General features: G+C 45.6%; 1 pseudogene; it reads right to left on the reverse strand.

Moving 5' to 3' along the window:
• LOC136626734 (zinc finger protein 585A-like) overlaps positions 1–17,471 on the reverse strand; it is a 74,745-nt pseudogene extending 57,274 nt beyond the window's left edge.
• Positions 17,472–18,577: the final 1,106 nt, after the last annotated feature.

Genomic DNA, 18,577 nt, shown 5'->3' on the forward strand with positions numbered 1-18,577 from the left:
TCATAGGGTGCAAACATGAGGTCACTGTGTGGGATCAAGTCGCACCGATCAGTGACATCGAAATCAGACGCCATAAGCCATAGGAGTCAGGTCTTTTTTCAGGTGTCCTCCTCGATCATCTCCTCTCTGATCTTTTTCTTTTTTCCCCTGGGGGATTTGGAGTGGCCTGCTTGTTGCCAGCCTTCTGGTTGGGTTAGCAGGGGAAGCTTGGGAAGATCAGGTAGTGGGAGCCAGCAAGGGAGATCAATCGGATCTATCTCGATTTGTTGCCAGCACTTTTGCAGATCCTCTGGAGAACGAATGGTATATCTTTTCCCTTTGAAGGAGAAGCCTAAGCCAAATGGGAACAGCCATGAATATTTGATGTCCTTAGATCTTAGGGCTTCCAGTAGAGGTTTAAGCATTCTGCGTTTGGCTAGGGTTGAGGGGGCCAAATCTTGAAAAAACTGGACATGCGCACCATCGTACTGCAGGTTCTTCTTATTTCTAGCAGCCTCTAGAATTGCTTTAGCGTCTGGAAATGTCAGAAGCTTGCATATCACATCCCTTGGGGGGTCTGTGGGCGCCGGAGGCGGTCTCAATGTTCTATGAATTCTTTCGATAAGTATGTTTTTCGCTCTGTCAGAGCCTAATAGACTTGAGAAGAGTTCTATAGCCACTTTTGGAAGTGCCTCCGTTGCCCAGGATTCTGGGAGTCCTTTGATTCTGACATTACTGCGTCTGTTCCTGTTTTCCAGATCTTCCTGCATGAGTAAGGTGCGATTAAGTTGGAGATGGTGCTCTTTGACAACTTGTGCCATTTCAATCGAGTGAGAGGTGATGTTAGCAGAGGAGGACTCTAGGTCTTCTACCCTCCTCCCCAGGTATTTAAGTTCATCTTTGATTTCAGATAGGTCCGATATAATCGGATGTAGGGCCCTCGTGATAAGATTTCTCATGAAGCTTTTAGATATACGGTCATTTTCTTCGTCCTCTGAGGACGCATCATCTTCTCTTTCAGTGCTACGGCCTGTTGACGTGGACATGCTTAGAGGTTTTTTGCTGGATGGATGGGGAGATCTAGAGCTGCGCTCTTTTAGAAATTTTTGCATATCGGATTGTCCTTTAATGGGACGTGGAGTGCTCTGTATGTCAGTGCTCTTGTCTCTATTAGTTTTCCCCATCATGTAAAGCCTATTCTATTTGAGTTGGGATCTTGCAGCAGCGCCTTTCCCAACCGGCAGGTTTAGCTACGCTCCATGAGGAGTCAGCTTGATGATGTACACTGCCAGCCTTCGCTCACCAAGTGGGGCGCGTGTTGTCTTGTTAGAGTTCTTTGCACAGATCTTGTGTGAAAAAAAAAATAAAAATTCAGGCTTGGCCTGTATCTCTGTGAGTTATTGTGAGTTCTTAGATAGAGGTCTATACTGGAAGAATCCGGGTAGGCGGAGTATGGGGTGCTGTTGAGGTGAGGTTGGAAGGGTGAGTTCTTGGAGCTCCCCGTAGGAGCTCCCGTAAAAATTCAGGCTGTGCCTGCGTTGTCAAAGTCTGCTGTGTTCGTGTTGCTTGTGTACTTTTGCCTTGAAGATAACGGAGAAGGTATGGGTGGGGAGGTAGAAGGTGAGAGTCTGCAGGTCAAGGCGCACGGAGGAGGCAAAGCTATATTGCCCTCAGTTATTGATATGTCGGAATCTCCCCGGCAGGGGGTTCCGGAAAAAATTCAGGCTAAGCCTGTATAGGAAAAGACAAATTGTTGAGAGTCTGTTGAAGGGAGCTCTCACAGAGAGCCCCTATAAAAAAATTCAGGCTAAGCCTGTAGTCTTAGAAGGCACCTCTGTTATGCCTCTTTTTTATCTATCAAGTTCTTTAAGATGTTAGTTCTTATTGTTGTTGTTGTGGGACGAGGGGGGGGGGCGTTCAGGTGAGAGGGCTCAGATAGTGATATCTTAATGAGACAGCAGGCATAGGGTCCATGTCCAGAGGGGGGGAGGTGGCACCACTCCGTGCTCTGGTGTAGCTGTCAGCTAAAGTCTCTTATCAGCTGTGTTTGTGTGTTTGTCTTCAGCTCTCCCTGCTTCACTGTGCTCCGGCAGCAAGGGGGGGGGGGAGGGGGAGTCCAGGCATGGATACTCAGCTTCTGTTTTATGCCCTCTGGGCGATGTTCTTACCTCCCTTTGCCTACCGATCGTCCTTATTTCCGGGCTCCTCGGTGTCTGATGAGCAAGGGGGCATCTTTTCTTTCAGAGGGTGCCGAGGTATTATGCTTCCGGTCCGCTCCGGTTTGCCAGTCGGGTGATGGCGCAGGGCGGGTGGTGCAGCTGGTCTGCACGGGCCTCTCCTCCTCTACTGACTGTGCTCTACGGCCCCTCGGTGCCCGGGGGGGTCTGGGATGGGTTTTTCGTCCGGCGGTAGCGCGAGCGCCGCACTTCCGGTCCGCTCTGGTGCAGGAATCGAGGCCCCTGCTTCACCTCCGGAGGTAGGCCCCGATCTTTACTACGGCCGAACCGGCCTCAAGACCCCTCTCTGTGATCCTTAGCGTAGGACAATAGATACAATACAGGAGATGCAACGCGAGTCGGAGGGCTTACTGACTAATCTGCCACCTTTCATGAGCATATGACACAGAGACATGATAAAAGTATCAGGTACTTCTTAGAACTGGGGCGACCGGAAGTGTGTACGTGCGTGCATCCAGAAGAAAGTAGCTGCTGAGCTATATCCCGGTACACGCTTAACCGGAAGCAGAGGTAAATTTCTAGACGCAATTTTGTGCGCATGCTCGGCTTGCACATGCTCTTTATACAGATTAAGTATACTTAAAGGGGTTGTCCCGTGCCAACATAATTTTTTTTTTTGCACAGACCCGCAGTTACTCCACAGTAATACCGCATCCATGTGTTATTTAAAAAAAAAAAATTCTCTTACCTGAATCCCCGTTCTGCAACTTTGAAAATTCCTCTGTCCAAGATGGCGCCGCTGGTCTTCTCCCACGGTGCACCGTGGGTCTTCTCCCATGGTGCACCGTGGATGTTCTTCTGCAGTCTGCGCTCCACTGCCGATTCCAGCCACCTCATTGGCTGATCGGCATCACGTGACGGAGGCGGAGCTACGCGATGACGCGGAGAAGAGGGCGGCCGAGTGAGGAGCCAGGACGCAGCTCGTGAGCCCGGACCATCCAGAAGAGGAATCGTCTCTGTGCAAGCGCGACTGATCCAGCGACCAGAGGAGAAGTTTGCTCGGCGCCATGGAGACGGGGACGCTGACACGGCGGGGTGGGGGGGGGGGGTAAGTATCTAACTTCTGTATGGCCAATATTTAATGCACGATGTATATTGCAAAGTGCATTTATATGGCCATACAGAAGTGTCTAACTTCACTTGCTTTTGCAGGACAACCCCTTTAATATAAAATGTGGCACTCGTTTGTTATTATTTCTCCAGAGCCCCCATACTTTTATTTTTTACACACAACTCTCCAAAATTTTAACCCCTTAGTGACAGCCCCATCGGGCTTCTATGTCCTCACTAAGTGGGCTTTAATCCTAAAGGACGTAGAAACCTCTTAGCTGAGGACGTGTCAGCTCCATGTTGTTGGTGCCCGCAGGTAGCCGACAGCATGGAGCTGTCATCCTGGGCTGCGGGCAGTCCCCCCCGGCAATGTGATCGGCGCTATCCACGCCGATTGCATTAAAGTGAAAAAAAAAAGTAGATAAAGTTAAAGATTCCGCTGCCCTGATGGATCGGATCCATCAGGGCAGCTGAAATTACTCACCCGCCTTGATCGAGGTGTTCTGCTGTGAGGAGGGTCCTTCCGGACCTGGCGCCGCTCTTCTGCGCATGTGCGTCAGACGTATGACATCACGCACATGCGCAGAAGGCCGGTAGCCCCGGAAAATTCAAAATCTCCTGGCTCACGCTCCTGAAGGTAGCCGGGAACCAGGAGATAGCGACGATCGCGAAAAAGTTTTTAAAAAGTGTCAGTTTCACCTCCCCTCGTGGATCTGATTCATGAGGGGAGGTGAAAATACTCACCTCGGGTCCTCTGCAGATGTACCCGATGTTCCGGGACCTGAAGTCCCCCTCTGCACATGCGCGCGATGTCAATCATAACAGTGATCATTTCAAGTTAAAAAAAAGTTTTAAAAAGTAAAAAGAATGTTTAAAAAGCTTACGTTTCATCTCCCCCCACGGATCATATCTGTGAGGGAGGATGAAATGATGTACCTAAGGCCCCTGGATTTATCGGCGGACCTTACCCCAGCTTCTGCGCACGCGCCCGTCACCAAAATGGTGGGCACATGCGCAAAAGCTGTGGATTGCCAGCGTAATTTAAAATCTCCCTGCTCCTGGCTACAAAACGTAGCCGAGAGCCTGGAGATTTCACGGAGAGCCGCAGTGAGCGGTTCCTGATCACATCTTCACCGTTATGCAATGGATAGTGGCGATCACGTAAAAGTAAAAAAAGGGTGAAGCTTCATCTCCCCTCACCGATGCGATCGGTGAGAGGAGATGAAACTTTTTACCGGAGGCCTCCGTATTTGCACCCTGACGCAATCTTCCTCCGTGAAATTTCCCGGATTCTGCATGCGACCACCAGCAAAACACCGGACACATGCGCAGGAGTCGGGGAGCCCAGGAAATTTAAAATCTCCTTGCTCCCAGCCGAGAGACTGGAGCACTGTCCTTGTTGAGCGGTCGCCAGTCACGTGATAAAAAGGTAGCGATCTACCTTAGGCCGGTCTCACATGACCGGATAGGAATTACGGATTCCGCATGCTTCTGATCCGTGGTAATACGCAGATCAATCACTGCACCCAGCACCTACTCACTATCTACGTTAGAACCAACGACAGAGGAAGAAGTCTCCAGGCTCCTTTCCGCTGCCCGCCCTACCACCTGCGCCAGCGACCCTCTCCCCTCTCACCTCCTCCGCTCCCTTTCCCCAGCTCTCATCACTCACCTTACCACAATCTGCAACCTCTCCCTAACCTCTGGCACTTTTCCCTCCTCATTCAAACACTCCATTATATCCCCTCTGCTTAAAAAACCAACCCTGGACCCGACTAATGCTGCTAACTACCGACCCGTCTCAAACCTCCCCTTTATCTCCAAATTACTGGAACGCCTGGTCTACTCCCGGCTTACTCGCTTTCTCTCTGACAACTCACTCCTCGACCCCCTCCAGTCTGGTTTCCGCTCTCTACACTCGACCGAAACTGCCCTTACAAAAGTAACAAATGACCTGATGACTGCAAAGTCGAGAGGTGATTACTCTCTACTAATCCTCCTTGACCTGTCTGCTGCATTTGACACTGTCGACCATAATCTCCTTCTCACTATGCTCCACTCTATTGGTCTAAAGGATACTGCTCTCTCCTGGTTCTCCTCCTACCTCTCTGACCGCTCTTTCAGTGTTTCCTTTGCTGGTTCTATCTCTGCTCCACTTCCTCTCGCTGTCGGGGTACCCCAGGGCTCGGTCCTTGGTCCCCTTCTGTTCTCTATCTATACTGCCCCAATTGGACAAACCATCCACAGATTCGGCCTCCAATACCATCTCTATGCTGACGACACCCAACTATACACCTCCTCTCGTGAAATCTCTGGACCATTCCTCCAAAATATCACCGACTGTCTGTCTGCTGTCTCTAACACTATGTCCTCCCTTTTTCTCAAACTAAACCTCTCTAAAACTGACCTCCTTGTCTTTCCACCTTCTAACCGACCTCCCCTCAACATCTCCATTCCAGTGTCTGGCACCATCATAACCCCCCGACGGCATGCCCGATGCCTTGGGGTCACACTGGACTCTGACCTCTCCTTTGCCCCCCATATCCAATCTCTGGCCCAAACATGCCACATGCACCTCAGAAATATTGCTAAAATACGTCCGTTCCTAACCACGGACACGCTAAAGACGCTCGTGGTTGCGCTCATCCACTCCCGGCTTGACTACTGCAACTCGCTACTCATTGGCCTCCCCCGCACTAGACTCGCTCCGCTCCAATCCATACTAAATGCAGCAGCTAGACTCATTTTTCTATCCAGTCGTTATTCAGACGCCTCTGCATTATGCCAGTCGCTGCATTGGCTGCCCATCCACTGCAGAACTAAATTTAAACTCCTCTACCTCACTCACAAAGCTCTGCATGGCGCTGCACCACCATACATTGCCTCCCTCCTGTCAGTATACCACCCAGCGCGCTCACTCCGATCAGCTAACACCCTCAGACTAAACACCCCTGTAATACGAACCTCTCATGCTCGCCTACAGGACTTCACCAGAGCAGCACCCATCCTCTGGAATGCTCTACCCCAAGGCATCCGGACAATTCCCGATGCACGAAATTTCAGACGTGCCTTAAAAACGCACCTCTTCAGGGAAGCATACCAAATCTCCTGACCTAGTCCCCTGCCCCTCACTATGGTGCTCCACCCTGTTTGCCTTCTGATAAATGATCTGTACATAATATTTCCTATTGCCTGTGTTCCCCACCCCCTGCACCTCCTGTACCACCCTCAACCCATTTGTGTCTAACCCAATGTACCTTATATTGTAATTGTTGTATTGTTTTGCATTTATCCATGCCTGAAAGCGCTGCGGAATAAGTTGGTGCTATACAAATAAAGATTATTATTATATTATTATTATCAATCACATTGGATTACACAATTCCAGTCACATTAGTGGGTCGGAATTGTGTAATCCACTCGCAGAAAAGAGAACGCAGTAGGTTCTATTTTACTGCGGATATCCGCAACATAGAGCCCATTGTGCTCTATGGTCGCGGATATACACGCAGCCACAGGCGCTGCATATTTTTTATTTTTATTTTCTTTATTATTTGATCTCTCTCTCTTTCAATCCTGAAACTTTCAGACAGGCATTAGATGAACTGGTGCGATTTGCACCCCTAGCTAAAAATATTGAATTAATCAGCCTCAACAATATCGTATATAGGTTGTCTTCCACCTATGTTGCGGCTGATTTGGCATGCAATACAGTTGCCATCTGTGGTGCCATTTTACGCTATGCACCTGTAGCAAATGGCCCTCTAATAGGATTTGATATATCCACGAGGTGCCTTTACTGCTGGTAATAGAGCCGCATCCTTATCCTTTGGTCGGCTTTGAGCACTATAGGTACCACTGCTATATTTAAGCACCGTCTGTCAGTCCAGATAGGTGCCTACTCTCATCTGTTAAGCAGATAGTCCTTTGCTCATTGACCTTGGAGAAAAAAAATATCTCTCTACAAAGGACTAAGTGGTAGCGTCTTATGAAAAAGTGAGGCAGAGGAATACACTTACTCTTCCTCCTTTTTTCGAATGCTTTGTCTGAAATACAGCATATATGCTGGATAGATCCCATATCTGTATGGTGATCTATTTATTGTCAGAGGTTGAATGAATTATCTAACTATCTTACAAGCGATCTCTATCTATCACGCAACACAGTAGTGTGCACATCGACACAAGTAGCCAGCCCAACATAGGCTCTGCTCCTGATGAACCACGTACCTGTGGGGAAACGCGTCGAGCTTGAACTGAGCCTGAACTTGAGCTCAAATTGATGGACTCGTTTGTACTTCTCAGATTATAATTAGTGATCTGAGTTAAGTTCTATGAGTCCATATAGATTTCTGTAGATCTTACGAATGAATCTACCTCGATTATCTACATTACGTGCAAACACAACATTGTGAAGAGCTTTGCAGCTCACTTGTGCTTTGCTTCTGATCTGATTTACTGATCAGACACACTATAAGTAAAGATCAAAGAGTGTCCCTATTACCGACTATTGTGTCATTGATACTTACCATCAGGACCTCTTGACCCCAAAAATACGGAATTGTTGTGTGTGAAGGGATATTGTGACATCCCTTTGTGTTTTTGTTATGTTAGTCCTATAGCCCATGTATGTTTTTTAAAAGGATCTTAATAAAAATTATTATTTTAGTCTATAACTGTGATGGTCGCGGATATACACGCAGCCCATACGCAACTACATTGTATATGGGCTGCGGGTACCCGTGTCATCGCTAAGCGACGGTGCAGGAAATACAAACAAAAAAAAAGGTGTACTGCGCATGACCGCCTGAGTACGCAGTTATGCGCAGTACATTACGCGGCCGTACACAGTGCCATGGCCGGGCTCACAGCTGGGATCCACTGCGGCCCCCGCAAGAGGATTCCACATACGGCCGCGTGAGCCCGGCATTATTCAGACCGCTACCTGTAATACGTATTTTACAAGAAGCCCCGGGAACGCGCGCTTTCATGCAGTTCCAGGAGCAGCTTGTTGAGCGCCCTCTGTGTGAGACTGCCACACCTCCGCAAGATTACGAAGACTCACGGAGCGCTACTTTTTACACCCCATCCCTGCCGCTGAGGTCATGAAATACCCCCCAAAAAGCATGAGAGGAGGGGACATACCCGGTTTTATTGCCCCATGTACCCATCCCAACCAGCCCCCGTAATTACCCCTGTCCTCGGAAATACCAAACAGTTTACATTATTACTTTTATCTAAGATTTGGGGAACGCCGAAAAGGGTGCGGGGGGGGGGGGGGGGGAGTTATTTTTAACCTGTCAATTTTTATTCCGTACAAGTGAGCAGTGGGGCCTGGAATTTATTCATTTGTGCCCTGCAATCCAACGGGTGTTCCCTCCATTATAGGCCTTGCCATGTGTCCTGTAAGTAGTTTATGTTTCTAAACACGGGACAAACGGGGGGATCCATTTTGGGGTGATCGTCTTCATTACTATGTATACTGTACAAAAAAAACAGTTTTTAAATTGCTAAAAAAATGAAAATAGTAATTTTTTCCTTCAGCTTTGCTTAGATTTATTCAAATACTGTGGTGTCAAAATACGCAGTAGACCCCTAGATGAATTCGTTAAGGGGTCTAGTTTTGAAAATGGGGTCATTTGTGGGGGTTCTCTATCGTTTTGGACGCTCAATGGCTCTACAAGTGGTCAATGGGGCCTGGAATTTATTCCGTTGTACCCTGAAATCCAACGGGTGCTCCTTCCATTATAGGCCGAGCCATGTGTCCTTTAAATTGATTAGGGCCACAATGGGTATGATTCTGAACAGGGGACAAACAGGGGTATCCATTTTGGGGTGCAAGTCTTCATTCATGTGTGTGCTGTACAAAAAAACGCTGCTTTTAAGATGACAGAATTGTCCAAAAAAATTAAAAATCACAATTTTTTCCTTTTGCTTTGCTTGAATTCATTCAAAAACCATGGGGTCAAAATGGGCAGTACACCCCTAGATAAATTTGTTAAGGGGGTCTAGTTTTTAAAATGGGGTCATTTGTGGGGGTTCTCTATGGGTTTGGATGCTCAAGAGCGCTACAAAAGTGCTATGGGGCCTAAAACGCCTTCAAGCAAAATTTATGTTCTGAAAGACACTGACTACTCCTTTCGTTTTGGGCCCCGTTGTGCATCCATATATAAGAGTAGGGCCACAATGAGTATATTTCTGAAGACGGGAGAAACAGGCGGATCCATTTTGGAGTATCAATCCTCATTTTCATGTGCACTATAGGAAAAAAATGTCTTTAAAATGACATATTTGCAAAAATATGAAATTTTTTTTTTTCTTCTCTAAATTCAATTAATTTCTGAAAAAAAACTGTGGGGTCAAAAAAAAAACACGACCCCCCTAAGTGGATACATTAAGGGGTGTAGTTTTTAAAATGGGGTCATATCTATCATTGTGACACCTATGAGCCTCTGCAAACTTGGCTTGCTGTAAGAAAACAAAGTGTTTTAATGTTAAATTTGTACGTCATCTAAATGGTTAAAAAAAAACAAAAAAAAAAAAAAAGTTTTTCAAATGTGCATTTAGAATAAAGTAAACAGATGGAAATATATATCCTATCAAAAATTTGTACAGTATGTTTGCACATATTACAGTTGAAAATGTGAAAGAATGATAATTAAAAAAATTTTTTTTCCAGTATTGGTACTTTTAATAAACATACACGAATTAAATCGGTCTATTTTTGCAACATAAATGAAGTACAACATGTGGCGAAAAAACAATGTCAGAATCACTTGGATATGCAAAACCTTCACGGAGTTATGCTATGTTGAACGACATGTCAGATTTCCAAAATCTGGCTCCGTCACTAAGGAGTTAATGAACAATCTAATGTATAAAAGAAGTGTTTTAAAGAGAAGGGGCACCCAGGGGTGCTGGTGAGTTCAGTGATTCTAAGAGCGCAACAACAAGACCAGTTAGAGAATCCACAACAGAAACCTGGGAAAACTGAGGAGCAGAACTCCAAAACATTGTTCTGAATCCACATTAATACTCAACCTTCCCACCTGAGGAACATCCTATCGAAACATTGGGGGATCCTACAAGGTGAGCCCTTTCTATCTGACAATATCCCCAGTCGACCTCAAGTGGTACTCGAAGAAATAAAACTAAAAAATATACTGGCACCCTCCCACCAACCCAAATGGAAGATCCTAACTCATATTCCAGGTACATCCATGTGTGTGTGGAGGGGGGGAGTGAGGGGCATATACGACGCTTTTGGATGTGGCATAGAAAATTGTAAATGCTGCCAGAATATTTGCCACAGCAGGAAGGAGATATTTATACAAGATGTGAATAAGAGTTATATTCTACAATATCTTTTAAACTATGGATCAATCTATATTACTTACCTCCTTGAGTGTCCATGCGGCCTGAAATATGTGGGCCGAACAATAAACGCATTACAGACTTGAGTGAACAATCACCGTATGAATATTAATAGCAAAAAACTATTTCACGTAACACCACTGACCAAAGAAATATTAGGTGTCTTCGTACCGATGGACAAAAAATACATTTACAAACAAACTGGAAAAGTTGCAACCCCACCCCAACCCCATCATGGCCGCCATGCTGTATATGCCCGTGGTTTTGTAATAGAAACCCGATATATCTATATTTTGGATTGTGGACCTTTGTAGTGGACAGTGAACCTTTTTTTATTCTGTATAATGAATGCCAGTACTTTTCCATTACTGATATAAATATAGATATGCCTTCTTTCATGTATTCAATGTATCTACTTCTACTTCCTTTAATGAAACTTCTATTCCCTAAACTCTGCTGACAAGACAATATTTAGCATAAAACGCTGACAAGTTAATATTTAACACAGACACGCTATATTTTGCCCATCTGTTTTGTAACTTTAGAAGAAGTAAAAATCAGACATAGATAACCACAGTCTGAAGCAGCTACCGCAATAATAACCCAAGCAGTTTTACTGGAAACGTATGCAAATAACACGGGGGGTTTGTGCAATTAATAGTTCAAGCTGTAATATCCAATCATATCGAAGGAACCACACGTGGGTCCAAGACAACCCATTCATCTCCTCCTGCTACCACCTGATGGCCAATAACAGATGACCGGAGGATGGAAGAATTGCAAGATGCTTATCCAATAACTAAACAATACGTTGTATCTATGTAATCTTTGACCTGCCCAGATGGGCAGATATGTTAAACTCTTTAAAAGAAGCTGCGCGCCTAACAATAAAGCAGAATTGAGGAAGTTTTCATAAGCTGAACTTGTGTCAGAGCGATTACTTCGGACGGTCCCCCAACCTTCAATCATTCAATCTGGAAGGGTGTGAACATTCCTAATTAATCAAGTCGTTGGACACAAAAGGAAATCCACGACAGTCTCACCAGCAGCTGGCTGGCCCTGCGCCGGGACACTGCAAGAACGGGGGCGAAGAGGGAAAAGTTAACATTGTTGTGGGGTCTGGCTGAGGGAAAAATCCAAGGCAGCGTTTTTAGAGAAGTTCCAACAATATCCGTTTCTAGCTTAATCCATTGTTTGGACTTCCCGTGGAAGTGCCAGTCGAACGATCTAAGAAGGATAGAGGCTCAAGGCCAGAAGGCCCCGCCCCCTTCTGTGGGTTTAGGTTTTCAGAGGGTTCTGTAGCTGATGTGTAAAAGCAGATTGTAGACATTTAAAAAAAATTCATGGGGGGCTGAATAGGCAGAGTCTGGAATAAGTACAACAAGCGAGGGGCGACGTCCATCCTTAGCACATTTATTCCACCAAAACGGGAGATATTTTTTGTCGTAGTTATTCAAGCTCAGATATGTAAAAATATTAAATAGTTAAAGGGGTTTTCCCATTAACTGCAGGTACAATAATTTGTGGAGCGCCTAGTCTACTAATAACATCCTAATGGGACAATTACTTTACCCAATAAACTTACTTTTTTACTTCCACATTGTAGGACGTGTTCTGCGCTGATTTCCTCCCATGCAGTGATGGTAATTTCCTACCTCCAGGGGGCGCTCATACAGCTTGTAAGATTACAGAGCGCAGGAGCCAAACGAGCCGTGCATACGAGCTGCTGTCGCCCCCTGCTGTAAACTGCCCTGTACTGCGGTGCAACTACAGTCTGCTAATCATGTGCGGCTAACCGGGGAATAAAGACGCCTTTACAAGCCCGGCACCGCCATTATCAGTGGGCACAGATATGTTTGTAGCCATTCACTAACCCAGCTGACTGTTACTTGTACTATGATGTGGGAAGTTCCTACTGAGCATGCCCAGTCCTTCTGGTTCCAGCAGCAGAGGAGAGGGACATGATAATAGTACTTGTACAAGTGTCGAGGCAACACTGGGGACGGGGGTCCAGGTCTGATAGAGTGATTGGATGTTGCAGAGACCCTGACATAGTGCATGGGGTATCAGCTGGGGGCAGATGGAAGGAGCAGCTGAATGCAGGATGAGGATGGCTTCTCCTTACACGGCGCCTGTGGCTCTACCAAAACATTAAGGGGAAATAACATAACTGCTTGTATAGCTTATTGCTGTATATTCCACGATTATTACAGAACTGCTGACTGATTTGTGCTCGTTGCAGCCTGCAGGCACACGGCGAAGGACTGTCCTGAACTCACTATCCACAGCATCAGGACACGGATCTGCTCCTTTGTGCAAGGAGGAACAGGAGAAGTAGTACCAGAACCCTACAGAATGACCCCCAGCAGACTATAAAATAATAATCTTTATTTGTATAGCGCCAACTTGTTCTGCAGCGCTTTCAAGCACAGGAAAAAACCGACAATACAACAAATTACATGTTTTTCTACAATCAATTTGAAACAAACGAGGTGGAGGCGATATAGGCAGTACAGGAATTACATGAGTAAATCAGTTATTAGGAAGCAAACGGGTGGATCGGTAGGGAGGTGCCGGGGTAGAGGTCATATGCAGGGTGGAAGGTGTGGGGAGCTGTAGGGAGGGGCAGGGGGACTAGGTCAGGAGATTTAGTATGCCTCCCTGAAGAGGTGCGTTTTTAAGGCAAGTCTGAAATTTTGTGCATTGTGGATTGTCCAGATGCATTGGGGTAGAGCTTTCCAGAGGATGGGTGCTGCTCTGGTGAAGTCCTGGAGGCGAGCATGTAAGGTTTGTATTAGTGGGGAGTTTAGTCTGCATGTGTTAGCGGATCGGAGTATGTGGGCTGGGTGATAAATGGACAGAAGGGAAGCGATGTGCCATGGGTGAGGGTGAGGAGTTTAAATTTAGTTCTGCAGTGGATGGGCAGCCAATGCAATGACTGGCATAGTTCAGAGGCATCAGAGAAATGGCTGGATAGAAAAATGAGCCTAGCTGGTGTGTCTAATATGGATTGAAGAAGGAAGGGTCTGGTGTGGAAAGGCCGTTGAGCAACAAGTAGCAGTAGTCAAGTCGGGAATGGATGAGGGCGGCAACAACTGTTTTAGCATGTCCATGGTGAGGAATAGCCAGATTTGAGAAATATTTCTGAGGAGCAGGTGGCATTTTTGGGACAAAGATTGGATGTGGGGGTTGAAGAAGAGGTCAGAGTCTGGTATGACGCCCAAGAAGTTGGCGTGCTGTCTGGGAGTGGTGCCAGATACCAATATGGAGATATTGGAGGGAGATCGGTGAGCAGAGGGTGGAAACACAAGGTGGTCAGTATTGGAAAGGCTTTGTTTGAGAAAGAGGAAGGACATGGTGTTAGAGACAGCAGACAGACAGTCTGTGGGATTTTGGAGGAATGGTGTTGAGGTGTCACAGGAAGAGGCATATAGCTGGGTGTCCTCAGCGTAGATCTGGAATTAGAGGCCGAGTTTGCGGATGGTTTGTCCAATTGGGACTTTAGAGAAGAGTAGGGGACCAAGGTCTGAGCCCTGGGGCATCCCAACAGTGAGAGGAGGTGGAAAGTAAATAGGGCCAGTAAGGAGGGCTGATAGAGTAAAGCATGTTAAGGAGGAGTTTGTGGTCAACAGTGTCAAATGCTGAAACAGGTCAAGGAGGACTAGCAGGGAGTAGTCGCCTCTCGACTTCGCTGTCATCACTTCACTAATGACCAAATTGTTGGAAACAGACTCCGCGGGAACCATGAGGGCCCAAGAGCCTGTAGTGGAAGCTGAGCTCACATCCCAGCACCATGTAGCTTGAATAGCATTTGCCAGAGACACCGGAATTGGCAAGTCCACCATTGGCACCCTGTTCTCTTCACAGACAAAAGCAGCTTCACAAGGAGCACATGTAACAGACATGGAAGAGTCTGCAGAGGATGGAGATCATCCACATCTGATATACCAGGTTTCGGGCAAGTAAATTTGGTACAAGTGTTTATCTGTTGCTTGCGTGGAACATTTTATGAAGCTGTGGTTACTTCAGAGAAATAGAGGAATAAAATATGTATACACATAGAGGTGAAGTAGATTCTCCTCAGTATATACACATGCAGAGGTGAGGTAGGTTATCCTCAGTATATACACCCAGAGGTGAGCTAGATTCCCCTCAGTATATACACACAGAGGTGAGGTAGATTCTCCTCAGTATATACACACGTAGAGGTGAGGTAGATTCTCCTCAGTATATACACATAGAGGTGAGGTAGATTCTCCTCAGTATATACACCCAGAGGTGAGCTAGATTCTCCTCAGTATATACACCCGGAGGTGAGCTAGATTCTCCTCAGTATATACACCCAGAGGTGAGCTAGATTCTCCTCAGTATATACACCCGCAGGTGAGCTAGATTCTCCTCAGTATATACACTGTAGTAGAGTGAGAGTTAAAGCGTGGGACGGACGGGACATATCGCAGAGACTACTAGCATCTGTGAGGTAAACCCGGTCCGTCTCTCACTCCAGTACTCAGTTCCACCTGGCCCAAGTAGGTGAGGTGCAGAAATGGGCGCAGGTTGCAGTCTGAAGAGGGAGGTGTGCCCTGTGTGAGCAGCAGAGGCTTACAGAGAGTGCTGAGCTGGAGACACTGCACCACGCTGCTGGGAGGGTTTGCTTTACTTTGCCCTATTAGCGTTTACAAAGACTTTTGTGTTACTACTGCTGGACTGCTTATTTAAAAGGACTTTCCTTGAACTTTCTGTTATCTGGAGAATGCCAGTACTTTTGTTTTGTTCATCAAGTCTGAATAAAGAAAAGACGCTCAGCATTTGGTCGTGGCCTGGTGTGTTTCCCCTGCATTGCTACAACACCCAGAGGTTAGCTAGATTCTCCTCAGTATATACACATAGAGGTTAGCTAGATTCTCCTCAGTATATACACCCATAGGTGAGGTAGATTCTCCTCAGTATATACACCCAGAGGTGAGGTAGATTCTCCTCAATATATACACATAGAGGTTAGCTAGATCCTCCTCAGTATATACACCCAGAGGTGAGGTAGATTCTCCTCAGTATATACACCCAGAGGTGAGGTAGATTCTCCTCAGTATATACACCCAGAGGTGAGGTAGATTCTCCTCAGTATATACACCCAGAGGTGAGGTAGATTCTCCTCAGTATATACACCCAGAGGTGAGGTAGATTCTCGAAAGTATATACACAGAGAGGTGTGATAGCATCTCCTTAGTATATACACAGAGAAGCATTAGATTCTCCTCAGTATATGCACAGAGAAGCATTAGATTCTCCTCAGTATATACACAGAGAGGTGAGGTAGATTCTCCTCAGTATATACACATAGAGGTGAGGTAGCTTCTCCGCAGTATATACACATAGCATGAGGTAGATTATACAAATCATTTCCTTAAGCTTTATGTATCACAGATTTTTTCAAGCTTAGAATTGAATACTCAAGTTGTGACCCCTTTACTTTTCCTATGTAGGACCTCAAGAATGGTTGTTGCAAATTTAACACTTGTACGACACTGGGAAGTTACATAACAGGGGGTCACTTACTTTTGCACTTAGCATTGTATAATCAAGTTGTGAATGTTTTAGTTTTCCTATTTAGGACCAAAATAATGGTCATGCCAAATTTTATGCTTATACGACACCAGGAAGTAAGAGAGTTAGTGGCCAGTCAGTGAGTGTTTTCATCTTTATATATATATATATATACTAGCTGATATACCCGGCTTCACCCGAGTTAATTTAGTACAGGTGTTTACATTTTGTTTGCAGGGAAAATGAAGTCATAGTTACTTGAAAACCAAGGAATAAAATATGTATACACATATAGGAGTGTTAGATTCTCCTCAGACTGCATGTAGCAATGTCCCTCTGCAGAATGTGCAACCCCTACCACTCTCCTCACATTTTACTTTTAAAAGTAACGCCCCTTTTTATTCAAATTTACCCCCAGACTGGAGGTTGCAGTCCCTTCTTAGCCTTAGAGACTCCATCCCTGCAGTGCATGGCCGCTTCCTTATGTACTTTATAGCCTTTCAGTATATACTCATAGAGGTGAGGTAGATTCTCCTGAGTATATACACACAGAGATCAGTTATATTCTCCTCAGTATACAAATCATTTCCCTAGGCTTTATGGTTTCTGAGAAAAGAACTATGTAATGTATGGCGGCTTTTCAGTTTTTCATGCTTAGAATTAAATATTGAAGTTGCAACCCCTTTACTTTCCCCATTGGGTCATAAAGAACGGTTGTGGCAAATTTCATGTTTGTGCAGTTCATGCGTGTGTTATTAGTTACATTACATATGAGGTCACTTACTTTTGCACTTATAATTGAATAATCAAGTTGCCACCCCTTGACTTTTCCTACTTACAACCCAAAGAATGTTCATGCCAAATTTCACGCTTGTACGACTCCGGGAAGTAATATAACATAGGGGGTAACTTATTTTTTGCACTTAACATTGAATAATCGAGTAATGACTCCTTTTCCTATTTTGGACCTAAAAAATCGTTGTGCCAAATTTCATGTTTGTCCGCCATCGGGAAGTTAGAGAACTAGTGGCGAGTCAGTCAGTCAGTGAGGGCTTTTGCCTTTGTATATATAGATTTTGGCTGAATAAGGGAATATACAGCTGAAAACCCCGACAACACAGACTCTTCTCTACATGCAGTCTCACCTGGGGGGTCATCTGTAGGAATCCCCTCCGTACACGGCTGATACCCCCTCACATGTGTCTCTGTAGCATCAATAGGGATCAGATCTTCCTCCAGTTTCACCAGCTGTGAAATAAATATTGTAAAAGTCATCACACAGTTGGAGAAGTCGTGTGGAAGGTTTTATATGGCCAGAAAAGGTCATTAATTAGTATGAGGAGCCGGAATGACATGACAGCAGTAGTGATCTGGGCCAAATAGCTGCAGGTCTCCTGTATAACTCCAACCTGTTGCTTCTTTATTCCAACCAGAAGTCTCCAGAACCAGAAAATAGTGATAAGATGCGGAGATCTAATGTCTGCGGTCGGCTGTAATCCTGCCATCTCCAGCTTTCTCATTACACAAGTATCAATCATATAATAAGACTAAACACAAGACCTTCCCAGCCGTCCTACAGACCAGAGGGGAGATTTCATGAGACCTTCTCTCCATCTACCTGATCATCCTGTGGAAGAAGAGGACGGGGACATCTCTCCGCTGCTGTTCTCTTACTGGATCTACCTGCAGAAAACACAGACAGCCACTGAATTCAATCTCTACATACAAATAATAAAGGCTGTGTGGATTTAGTCCTGTCTATTACCTGGTGATAGGGGGGGCTGGTGGTCCTCCATCATGACATCCTTGTACAGATCCTTGTGTCCTTCTAAATATTCCCACTCCTCCATGGAGAAATAGACAGTGAAGTCCTGACACCTTATAGGAACCTGACAACACAATGATACCGTCATCACCCAGACACGTTATACCGCCATAGTGTTACTGTATAATGTCCCAGCATTCCCAGCAGCATCACCTCTCTAGTCAGCAGCTCAATCATCTTGTTGGTGAGTTCTAGGATCTTCTGCTCATTGATCTCCTCAAGTATCAGGGGGTGAGGTGGAGGCCCTGTGATTGGGCTCAGGGGTCTTCCCCATCCATCAGACACCGGGGCCTGACAGCCATCACTAGAAGTCTTCTTCACTACCGTGTAATCCTGTTTATGGGGAGAAACATCCATAAATATCACTAAAGACATTTCTAGTATCCTCCCAGTCTGGTCCGGCAGTTATGTCGGCTCTTCACATCTGTGTTCCTCAGTTGTGTTGTTCTGTGAGGGCACGTGTATATATTGCTATATGTTTTTATATCTTTAGACCTGCGTGCAAATTCTATGCAATGCTTTGTGACAAAAAACGTAATATTCAATATATGTAATATGCATTCTTAAAA

This window comes from Eleutherodactylus coqui, chromosome 4, assembly GCF_035609145.1.
Source record: "Eleutherodactylus coqui strain aEleCoq1 chromosome 4, aEleCoq1.hap1, whole genome shotgun sequence".
NCBI classification, from domain to species: Eukaryota; Metazoa; Chordata; class Amphibia; order Anura; family Eleutherodactylidae; genus Eleutherodactylus; species Eleutherodactylus coqui.